Here is an 11,566-nt window from a genome sequence, read left to right on the forward strand (position 1 = left end):
ACATATGATCTTTTTAGTTCAAACATGACATCCTCGGATATTTATCATGCATGCCTTTTTTCTTTTTTTTTCTTTGCTTTGAAGAGTGTTATTTCTGATATGACGTCATGATTGCTCTACTTCAAAATGATTGACCTTTTTATGGCTTCCTTCAAACGCTTTCTGTGATTCGTTGGCAGATCCGCCACGTGACCGTATCATTACCATCGAGTTCGACGAAAATTTGGATGGCAATGGTCGAGGTATTGTCACTATTTCTTGTCACGTGAACGACATCGACCAACCGTACCCTGCTCTCGAAAGGTACGAGATTAAAGTTGGAAGTGTGACAGTGTCAAACTCGAGCTCGTCATCGTTCACGGTATCTCCAAGCCCTCCAGGCTGCACGGACGTCACGTGTATTGGAATGAATGAACTTGGTTCGACATCTACAGTGAATGAATTTTGTCCAACAGGTAACTTTTATTGAGCAAGTCTTTTTGTTATTGACCGGGGATCTAAGAAATAACGAGATTAGCTTTAAGCAGAAGGGGGGAAATAATACAAATACTGAGAATACAAATGAACTGCATGTAATATTCTTAAAGCTTCATTAGCATTATTTGGTGTCACAATTACGTATATCAACATTTGTGGTTGTTGTTGTTGTTGTTGTTTTAATGTCCGTTTTCAGATGAAAATATACACAATTTGCATATACATTTTAACGGGGATTCAGACATATCTTCCGATTATGACTGTTCTTCCACAGCGTCCCGTATATTGTATTCAGTGAAAATACTTTCCCATTAATGATTGTTTTTTGTATTCTTTAAACTTTCATACCTACACCTAGTGAGAGCGATAGTCATCTTTTGTTAACATGTCATCTTTGATTTAAAACAGGACATTTCTGGCCGAAACGAAACAAACTAACCCTATACAAAATATTAAGATGTTTGTATGGGTTCCCGATACTTCAGCCATACTTAACTTTGCAAGAGTAAGATTTGTAGATCATTATCCCTTTTATTCCCGTATAAGTAATATGACATAAAAGTATAAAAATGTATAAGAACTAAAGAAATATAAACCTCAGAAAGTTCTTTTTTTTGAGGAATGCGAGATGTTTTCGAATGTAATTCCCCATCTCTACAACGTTATGTTACGACTAATGAATATGAATGATAGTACATGATATTTGTTTGATTTTTTTCATTATATCAAATTAAGATCCTCCCAGGGAAGACATCATAACTCTGCAGATTGAAGAGCAGATAGCCGCGAGCGAGGTTAACCTTGTGATCACGTGTCACATCGAACCACGTGACCAACCCACACCTCCAATCGACTCATATGAGATCTCCGTTGATGGTGAGACGATTTCATCGTCAAGTGTCCCGTCTGCGATTGTGGAATCTCGTCCCAACAAGTGTATCAACATCATGTGCGAAGGACGGAACAGACGTGGCACAACGCGTTCAACGGATTTATACTGCTTCAAAGGTAAATCCAGAATTTCTACTTTATACGATCATGGAACTTTAGTGTAAGAATGTACTATGAATGTTATTCTACAATAACCATAACACTGACTATTTCGATCTCAAATAAATGACACAATAATTATGCTAGACTTAGCACATGATTCCTGCACGTGATATTCAATAAACATTAAAGGAACGGCCTATGAAGTGTAGTGTATCTGAATTTCTGTACAAATAGATCTCGTACCTGTGTCTTGTCTTTTCTTGCTGACTGTGATAAGTGTTTTATTTTAGTCTCACCTTCGAATTACATGGTTGCCCCTCACTCTTTACATAATATTGAATAATAGATGACATAATCGATGTTCAGTTCAACGAGCGCGTGGGAGAGAACAACGGGAAAATCTACACGGTGGTCTGTCACATCGACGAGGGGTACCAACCGACACCAGGTATCCATACCTTCCTCATCACAGCCGATAACGTCACGCTCTCATCCTCCCGCTCGCCGTCGACTGCCTTCACTCCTCGGGCCGACGGGGGTACCGAAGTCTCCTGTACGGGATGGAACGATTTTGGCTCTACCACTGCAACCAAGACATTCTGCCCATCAGGTATTCTTTACGCTACGGCAAAAACCCTGAGAGCATATTCAAAGAATATCGCAATACTTGGGAATCTCTCAGTATTTTGATTCACGAGTATGTTTAAAATGTATTCATTTCATTGTTTTCTTAATGTGTTCTTCACAAACAACAGTGGGAATGCATGAAATACTGAGATCATCATTTAAGTATAGTCCTTATATTAATGATAAGTGGAGACGATGGATGTGAAAGAACATAAAATTCAATAACCTTTTTTTGACCACGGTTTGATTCAGTCAGCCTATTCTTCTCCACTTTATTCTTTTTTAAACCAAATACTTTCTGTTGTTTAAAGACATAGAAGTATACCATGAAACTGTGACATATTGAATAAATTTAACAAATAAATTTCCATCATAGGCTTTTCTCACTTTATTTGTACGACTCTTTACGATATTTACTATTTTACTATCATTCCTACAATAATTAAGAAAATACCGGTAGCACAATTTGTCTGCGATTGAAACCCTGATATCTATATCAACTCAGTATAGGCCAATTTAGAAGTTATGTCTAATACTGTCTTTCGGACTGGTGAGAATTTTGTCTCATTATCTTTCATAAACTCGTAAAAGCTGTGGCAATAATAGCAGAATTTCAGCGTCAAGGAGCTCTGCAACGATCGTCGACAACTTACGCTCTTCTTGTGGTCGTGTTCTTCCTATCCGTAATCGTCTGCGTCGCTTACGTCAACAGAAGAAGAACATTCTTCCCCGCCGACGAGGTATTTGAAAAACGATCAGATTACACTGCGACAAGAAATCACAAGCACCCTTCTACTTGCACTTCACCGAAGTAAAAAATTGCGTAAAAAGAGTTGTTAAGCAGCTTATCCGTAAGACGTGCTTAGGATCTTTCACATGCAAACGCGTCTTCATATTACAGCTTGATGTACTTGTATGGGAGTTTGGTTTATGAGGATTAAATGATTTCGATTCATACGTGATTTCTGTGTGGTATCTTTTTAACGAATTACCGTCAGCAAATGCGGTCCACGACCACATTTTAAGTGCTATGAACGAAATATAATCTTTTCAGTGGAGGTGACTGATATTGATTGTAACGTGTGCAGACTTTGTTGTACTTACATTTTGTGTTTGTGTGGGAGAGCAGATTAACAATGTCCGTTTTGTTATATCATTGAGTTCTCATCGGTTTGTAAACATATTTTAAGAGTTTATATAATTGCGACCCCTCAGATAGTAAGGAGGAAACAGGAGGGGAGCCAAGTGTTCTTACGCCAGAAGAGAACGTAATAGTGGGTTATAAACAGTGTAATTACTTTTTATTACATAATACTTTGCACCTAATTTATAGTAATGATCCTGATAACACCATGTACATACTAAACTAGAATTGATTGCTTATCAAATTCTTTCTTTTCAGGTGCAGACTTTCGACCACTAAACAGATTCATCTTGGACTTATGGGACAACTATTTTCCTTCTGAGAGGACGGTTTCATTTTGCCTTGGAGACTCACCAATCTGACACTGAATAACTAATAAAGTAGATTTATTCATTATCATGTCATCATAATGGACTATGACAATCCTACACGATCACATCTTCGTTAAATGTAAGGGCGTGTCTTTTCCCAATTTATTTTTTTTTTCCAGGTGTACTATCCGTCAATAGTAGTGGATACATTGTTATGTGTAATGCTTTATGTTAAACCTACGTTTATTTTGTTTTTCAGACAAGATTTTCAGACATTAATAAGAATGACTAAATAGTCGAATTTATGCCCAAGGGCTTAGAAAGCTATTCATCATAATACTGTGAGCAAGAAAAAAAAAAAAACGAAGACGAATTATAATAATCATAGGTGCGAGACGCAACACAAATCATGGTCAGATAATTGGTTTCCGTGATTAAATTTGCCATTAGATATTATAAGTGTTTGCTGACAATGAAAATACAACATATTTCCCCTTTTCCTTCTCTTAACTATGTTCCCATTTATTTGATTAAATATGTCAAAGAGTCACCAAATGCAGTTCCTGTCTATACAGTACTGCTGCAACTAGACCGAGTTATGGTTTGTTTAAGCTTTTGTCTCAAAACTGCAAACTGTTGTATTTCGAGTGCAAATCGTTACCTTTTCCTATCAATGTTATGTAACGTCGATATATTGTATTTTTAGGATGCTATATTAACCGAATCATGCTTTGAAAATTATGTCAAGGTTATTACCTTCAATAGGAAAAACGTGACGTTTCTTGATCTGATTTTTGCTATCTCGGATTGTTAAAAAAAACAACAACAAATTTGTTTCCTCGATTCATTTTTCCGTTATAGCCATGGTTGCAACCAGGATTCAATCATTGGATAAATACAAACATGAATAGAACGATTGTCTGTTTTGTTTGTTTTATTGTTCTATACATGCTTATAACTGACCAGCCATTAAACCAATGGACTTTCAATCAATATTGAAAGATCTACGCACACTTTAAACATAGTCTATACAGCATCTGTCACTTGTAGCGATGAAATAATTGTAATTTCAGTCATGGTTGTATTGTCATAGACGTCAATCATCAAGGAAATAAAAACGGTTTATTTGTACTAAGAAACTCCGATTACACCATATATAGTCTGCAGTGTCTATGCTGTGAAAGAATATCAGAGGTAAAATTGGCATTAAACCATTGCCCCACGTGACGAATGCAATTGTTATCGAGCAGAATGTGTGTAATGAGAACAAAAAAAGAAACAAAAAGAAAGATGGGCATGAATTATGAGAATCAGTGTGGATTCCAGTGTGGATGTAATGTACGTTCAAAAAATTATCGAACGAGAAAATGCAGTAGATATTTGCAAACGCAAAGCCGATATCTAGTAACGCAACATCATATTTGAAAGAATGAAATGCGAGAGAACGAGTGTAAGAGAAAGAAGAACGAAATAAAGAATATTGATATGACCAAGGCAGAGGGAGAGACAGAGAAAGAGAGAGGTAGAGAGAAAAAAGAAGAAGACGAGATGAGATAATATTCAGGAGGCAAGATCAATAAGATGCAGTTGAATAAAGTTATACAGAATCATATACATGACACATATTCATGCATTCATAATGAATATAACCTGGCGCAGAACATCTCATCGGTTCGGAATGATGGATAATACATATCTTGATTCTCTAGATATGAGACCACACACACACACACACACAAACACACACACACACACACATACGCACACACACACATATATATATGTATATATAATATAGATAAAGTAAGTCGTTCGGTGCAAAAAAAAAATAAATAAAAAACCCTTGCCTTAATCCTTCCTTTTCTGACTGTCTATGCTTTTAATCAGACAATTTGATGACAATGTCTAATACAAGTATTCTGAAATCAGAAGATTCATTTTTTCCCTTGAAAAAGTAAGACATAATGTGACATTTACCGACTTTGTATTACAGTCACCGTCAGGGGATGATATACAAAAAATAAATAAATTTATGTTAAATAACGAAACAACAACAACAAAAACAACACACAAACAAATAATCTTGCAACTATGATTTTTTTTTTTTTTTTATGCGCTCGATCACAATCTAAAATGTTAAGTCAGTAATCACCAACATGTAGACAGGACCAGCCTTCGGGGTGTAAGATTTGCGGGCAATAGAATATGAGACATTAGATTATGAAAAGAAGTGAGTCTGATCTGGTTTCGTATTGCTAATTTGCTTCGAAATAAGACATTTGTGGTAACTGAACCTACGAAAGAAGTATAGTTACACCAATCAATTCAATTCCATTCAATGTTATTCAACCATTCAGTAACACCATTCAGTAACAACATGCGTATATATACACGCAAACCAGAATATACTGTACATGCAATTATAACAGAAAGTATACATAAAAGACATTGAAAAGTCATGGACCCCTGTGAAGCAAGGCCTGTATCAATGGGGCCATAGAAAATCATATTATTACACCGCTCAAGCTTTATAATTAAACAAATATTTTTAAAACGTTTACAAACGTTTTACACAGACATAGGCCTACCCACCAACTCATACACAAGAACTTTTCGGCAGTTTACAACTAAGCAAAGATTATAGGAAAACATGTTTCATTTAAAATATAGTAAAAAGATTGTATAGGCATCAGCGACATGGTTACAAACAGCAATCAAAATTTCACTTTCCAAATTCACACTTTGTTGAAAATTCCTTTTGACTTAATACTTTGAAACTTGACAAAGTTGAACATGCTTTTATATTCTCATTTCAATCATTCCATATATTCATTCTTGCATATATATATATATATATATATATATATATATTAATAATTTCAATGCTTGGATAATATGTACAATTGGTTAATGTAACAAGTAGGAATAGATGATTTGCATTTAAACATATTCTGAAATATGTCGGAAAACATGCCAATATAAAAATTATAGATAAATATTGCAGTATTAAATACGATCAATTCATGACAAGGGAAGAATTTCATTTTCTTTGAATAAAGGGAATGCGGGAGCATCACGCACAGAGAGTGTTACTATCCGAATGGTTATTTCCCGAAGCATTAAAGGGACATTCCAGGCGATTTTCATAATTTCACATCATGTGGTACATAAATCAACAGCTCCATGTGTAGATTTGTGGAATTTATTGTGGTTCTAGAGCAGAGAAACAATATTTTGAAAAACTTTAAACGAGTTACACTGAACAAGGATGATGACATAGGAGGTTCATATATTCCAGAAATGTAGCAGTGTAATTCCATTACAATTCCGCTTGCTTGCGAGTTCACCAGTGTATATAAATCTACGCATGCCTTCTTCTTTTGTTCTGCTTACAAGAATTCCAAGTCATGCATTCTAATGGGGAACCTACCATGTCATCATCCTTGTTCATTGCAATTTGTTATAAATTTCGAAAATATTCTTATTTTTCATCCCAGTTATCATAAATACTGAAACTATGTCCTGAGTATAACTAATTTATAGTGGTTCAAATGTAAAAATATGAAAATCATCCGGAGGTCTCCTTTAAAAGTTCAGAAAATGATATATATATATATATATATATATATATATATATATATATATGAACTGCCCAATACGACATTACAATAATTATGAAAAGACTGGGAGTGCGGTAATATTGTGGAATTGTAAAGTAATCTTACAATATTTTAAGGAAGTTTATTTCATTTTGGACAATGTGTGCCTTGACACTTCCTAAAACCTTTAAAGATACATGTTTGATACGGGCCTTCTAGTCAAGAAATCTCTCTATTGTAACACCAAGAACTTGAATTGTCTTCACACACTGAAGAATTATACTATATTAGGTGTTACAAAAAACATTTCGCAATTTTGATCCTAAATAGTTCAAAATTTATATATCTCATCAAATTGATATCAACAATAGATGAATATTGTACAATTTTATTGGAGGTAATTTGATTTTTTTTAATTGCTAATTTGGATTTGCTCTATTTTCAACCCCCTGTACAAAACTTTAACTTTGCACAGGGGTCGATTTGGATGTATGGGAGTGTGTGGTTAACACCCTGACAATGGTCCTGAACAATGGCCAGGGTTTGAATGCTCTAGAATTACACATTCATAAGAAATTCCACTATCACAGTTAGTCTTTATTCATTCTAAAATGAAGTGTATGCAAACATATGAAATCATGTGCTTACTTTTTTATGTGCATGCATTTTACGCTTTTTGAATTCAAACCAGAAGTGCCCAGGTCAATCCATCATGAATTATCAATAAAACATTCATGTGCCTTGGAGCAAGAGTCCAGAAGCCTAGTCAGCGGAGCTCTGAAAAGGTGGTATTTGTGGTATTATTCATGTCTATTGCTCAGGGCCATTGAATGCACGCACTCAAATACACATCATTGGTTGCTGTGTAAACTTCAAATTTTTCAATTTGTACAGAGGGTTCAAATTTGAACAAAATCTGGAAATTAACTTTAAAATTAAACATGGATTTAGTGAAACTGATTCATGCTTTCATATTCAAATCCCCTCCAACTAAATTGTACACTATTCAGCTTTTACTCACATCAAAGACAGTGATACTTTAATTCTTAATTTCTTCCTTTTCTGTTGGAAATTGACGATTTTCATCATATGTGTATGAGTGGAAATTAGCTGCGTAGAGGAGATCTATTCTCTTCGAGTGTTTTTCTAGAAAATTAACGCCATTGTCATGTACCTAAATACGTGAATACCAGTCAGCTATAGGCCCTATATAGCGTATCAAAGAAAAGAGGTAATCCAAATTTGGAAGGATATACCATTTCGTAATTGACAGCTATCGAGAGTGTAATGTTGGTTATGAGGAAAGAAGAACTCTTCCTCTTTCGATTGATACCTGATGATGGTGAGAAAATGTCGTGCATGACTGAGCACATGAACTTTAAAGACAACAATGACAAATAGCACTTTTCCCAGTTTGAGGGTCACACGAAGGAACAATGAATGTCTCACTGAATGGATGAGAATCTGTCAATGAAAGTGGTCAAATTATCAGGCCAGCCTGCATAACTGAAGATTTGTGTTTAGGGTTTCTTTTAATCCTTTATGGTCCATAACTTTCAACATGACCACCGTTGTTGATAACTTGTTCACTCCCAGAAAGGCTAACCTATTATCCTTTTTTTCTCTCTTCATTTTCAAGAAATAGTTGTCGCTGCGAGTTATATGTGTCGAATATGAATAGAGGAAAATGGGCTGTGTGGGTAGGCCTATAAGTGGGAGTAGGAGTGACCACGTTATCGGACAGGTGGCCATGCTGTAGGTTATGAACCATAACATGTTAGAAGAAACCCCGAACACAAACCCTAAACTCAACCCTGCACCACAAAACAAACAAAAAGTCGCCAGACGTGAAATTTTAGTTAAGAGCATATTCTAAAAGAGCAGACTTTTAGCTTTAAAATGATGTATAACTCAAATCAAATGGACTCTCCTAACCTATCTAAATATTGGAAAGAAGGCACACACTCCGGAAAAGTGTGAACTGAGAAAAGAGGCTCTGAAGTACAGTGTTTATTCAAGTGCTTAATCTTTACCAAGCCGTTCTGGCTGTGCAATGAATGGGACAAAAACAGGATGTAAACCACCGGAGTAACAACAATGAAGGGATTATCAGATTAATTTGAAATTGATCATGTCCTATGCCCTCAATTAATGCCAACTTTCAAAACAGTAGCGCCATCCTTTCAAAAGTTATAGGACTTGAAAATGAAGAGTGTGTACAAGGTTTTTAAGAAATGAAAACGGTACTCTAAAGACACACTTAATCACACTATTCTGCCAAATAATGTTCCAGAAAAACGGCTAAAAAGCAAACTTTCCTGCCCGCTTTATGATCCCAAATTTTAGCATAATTTAGAAGAAGACTTGCTCTTTCAGAAAATATGAAAAAGTCAACATTGGCTCGGTTGACCCATTTCACCTATTTTCAGTCCTCACACAAAATCAGTGTGTTTGACTTTTTGTTCGTTTTGTGATGCACGGTCACAAATAATGGTCACTCTCATTGACACATCTCATCCATTCCGTGAGACTAACTTGTTCCTTCATGTGTACACTCAAACTTTAAAAAAGTGAAATTTGTCATTGTTGTCTTTAAGGTTCATGTGCTCAGTCATGCATGACATTTGTCGGCATGATTAGGAATCAATGGAAAGAGGAAGAGTTCTTCTTTCCTCACAAGCAACATTGTGCTCTCCATTGCTGGCAAGTATGAAATTGTAGCCGTCCAAAGTTGGATTACTTCTTTCTTTTTCTTTTTTTGATACGCACTGTATACATACAGAACTTGCTCAAAAGCCAACATGTCCGAAGATGTTCGTTCCACACCAAACACTCGACTCACGGACTACACATATATCTACACATGAACAAGAATTAGCTGTTATAAAATGTTGTTTACATAAATCAGTATACAAATAATGCACAGGTGTGAGTGCGTTCTGGTGGAGATGCAGCGCACTCGAGGGTATTCACAATTGTGCAACATGCACGAGGCGAAGCCGAGTGCATGTTGCACTATGTGAATACCGAGAGTGCGCTGCATCTCCACTAACGTCTTAAAGTGATTGTATAGTTTCGGTTGAGACCTAACTTCAGGATTCTAACATTTTTGGGTGAGATAATGAGAAACCTTTTATGAAATATGAAAGAGCATGTAATTCCAAGAGGAATTCAAAGTTTATTTGATGAAAATTGGTATTGAAATGGCCGAGATACGCAAAATAAAGCAATACTAATAAAAGGTGGGACCCACCTTTTATTATATTATGATCTCTTTATTTTACTTTGTTTTTGGATGTCTCGGCTATTCCAAGACTAATTTTCATCAAATAAACTTTGAATTCGTCTTAGAATGGTATGCTCTGTACTATTACATAGACCTAAGTGGTTTCTTGGTATCTCAGAAAAAGTTAAAAGCCTAATCATCGCCTCCACCAATACTGTTCCATTCCTTTAAACCTGTGCATTATTTGGTTTATAAAATGAGTCGAAGAACTATCTTTAGTATAATATCAGTCTATCAGATGATAAGACTTCATATTATATTTCAATACAACTGGGCCACTCTTCAATCGGCTTTACAGACGATCACACTGTATGCAGTGGTGCTGCGCTCGCACGCACGTACAGTAGTACGTACGTATCAAAGAGAATACACCAAATCTCTTTGGTACCTTGAGAACTAAAACAATTAATGGTTTTGGGTTCGCGCCGCTCGCGCAGAAGTCATCTGTCATAGGATAACACGCCGTGCTGTTATGACTTTTCGTTGCACACTTTTTGCACGGTCGTGCATATTAGTAAGAAAATCAAGAGCGCACACGTGACTCAATTTAGCACCTTTGATTGGCTACATTCTTGAACCCATTTTATAATAATTGGAGAGCGCACTATAATACGCGTTCATAACAACTGCAGTGCTAAAGTATGCAGTGTGACGTCAGTGAGCGTACAATTATGCTTCTTCGGTAATGTGTCACATCTAGGATAGCACGCCGTGCTGTTACGCTTCTTCGTTGCAAACTTTTTGCACGGCTGTGCATTACAGTTAAAAAAAATAACGAGCGCACACGTGACTCATTTCAGCCCTTCTGATTGGTTACATTTTTGAACCCATTTTATAAAACATAATAACTGGCATTGAAAAACAAGATTAGTTGTGGAAAATGTTTACACATACATTAACAAATGCGCCATTACATTTTTTTCCTATAGAGAAACTTGCCAGCTTTATTTTCATTTTCAAAAGATGACATTTATTGGTATTAGAGATGCCTACATTTCATCTGTAAAACAAACAGTAACAAAACAGCTTATGGCTTTGTATTCTTATGTATGTTATATTTTGAACAAGGGTTATTACCTTATCTAAGATCAAAATGAAATGTAACAGTATGAAATGGGTTGAAACTCAC

At 35.7% G+C, this 11,566-nt stretch overlaps 1 long non-coding RNA gene across 1 annotated transcript; it reads left to right on the plus strand.

Moving 5' to 3' along the window:
- Positions 1 to 319: 319 nt before the first annotated feature.
- On the plus strand, positions 320 to 1,903 carry LOC139711995 (uncharacterized). The gene is made up of 3 exons (XR_011709549.1): positions 320 to 455; positions 1,213 to 1,485; positions 1,817 to 1,903. It is a non-coding gene; the product is annotated as an uncharacterized lncRNA (long non-coding RNA).
- The last annotated feature ends 9,663 nt before the right edge of the window (positions 1,904 to 11,566 follow it).

The sequence above is a fragment of the Diadema antillarum genome, unplaced genomic scaffold (genome assembly GCF_040938485.1).
Source record: "Diadema antillarum isolate AM-2024a unplaced genomic scaffold, OU_Dant_1.0 seq00001745_RagTag, whole genome shotgun sequence".
Lineage (NCBI taxonomy): Eukaryota > Metazoa > Echinodermata > Echinoidea > Diadematoida > Diadematidae > Diadema > Diadema antillarum.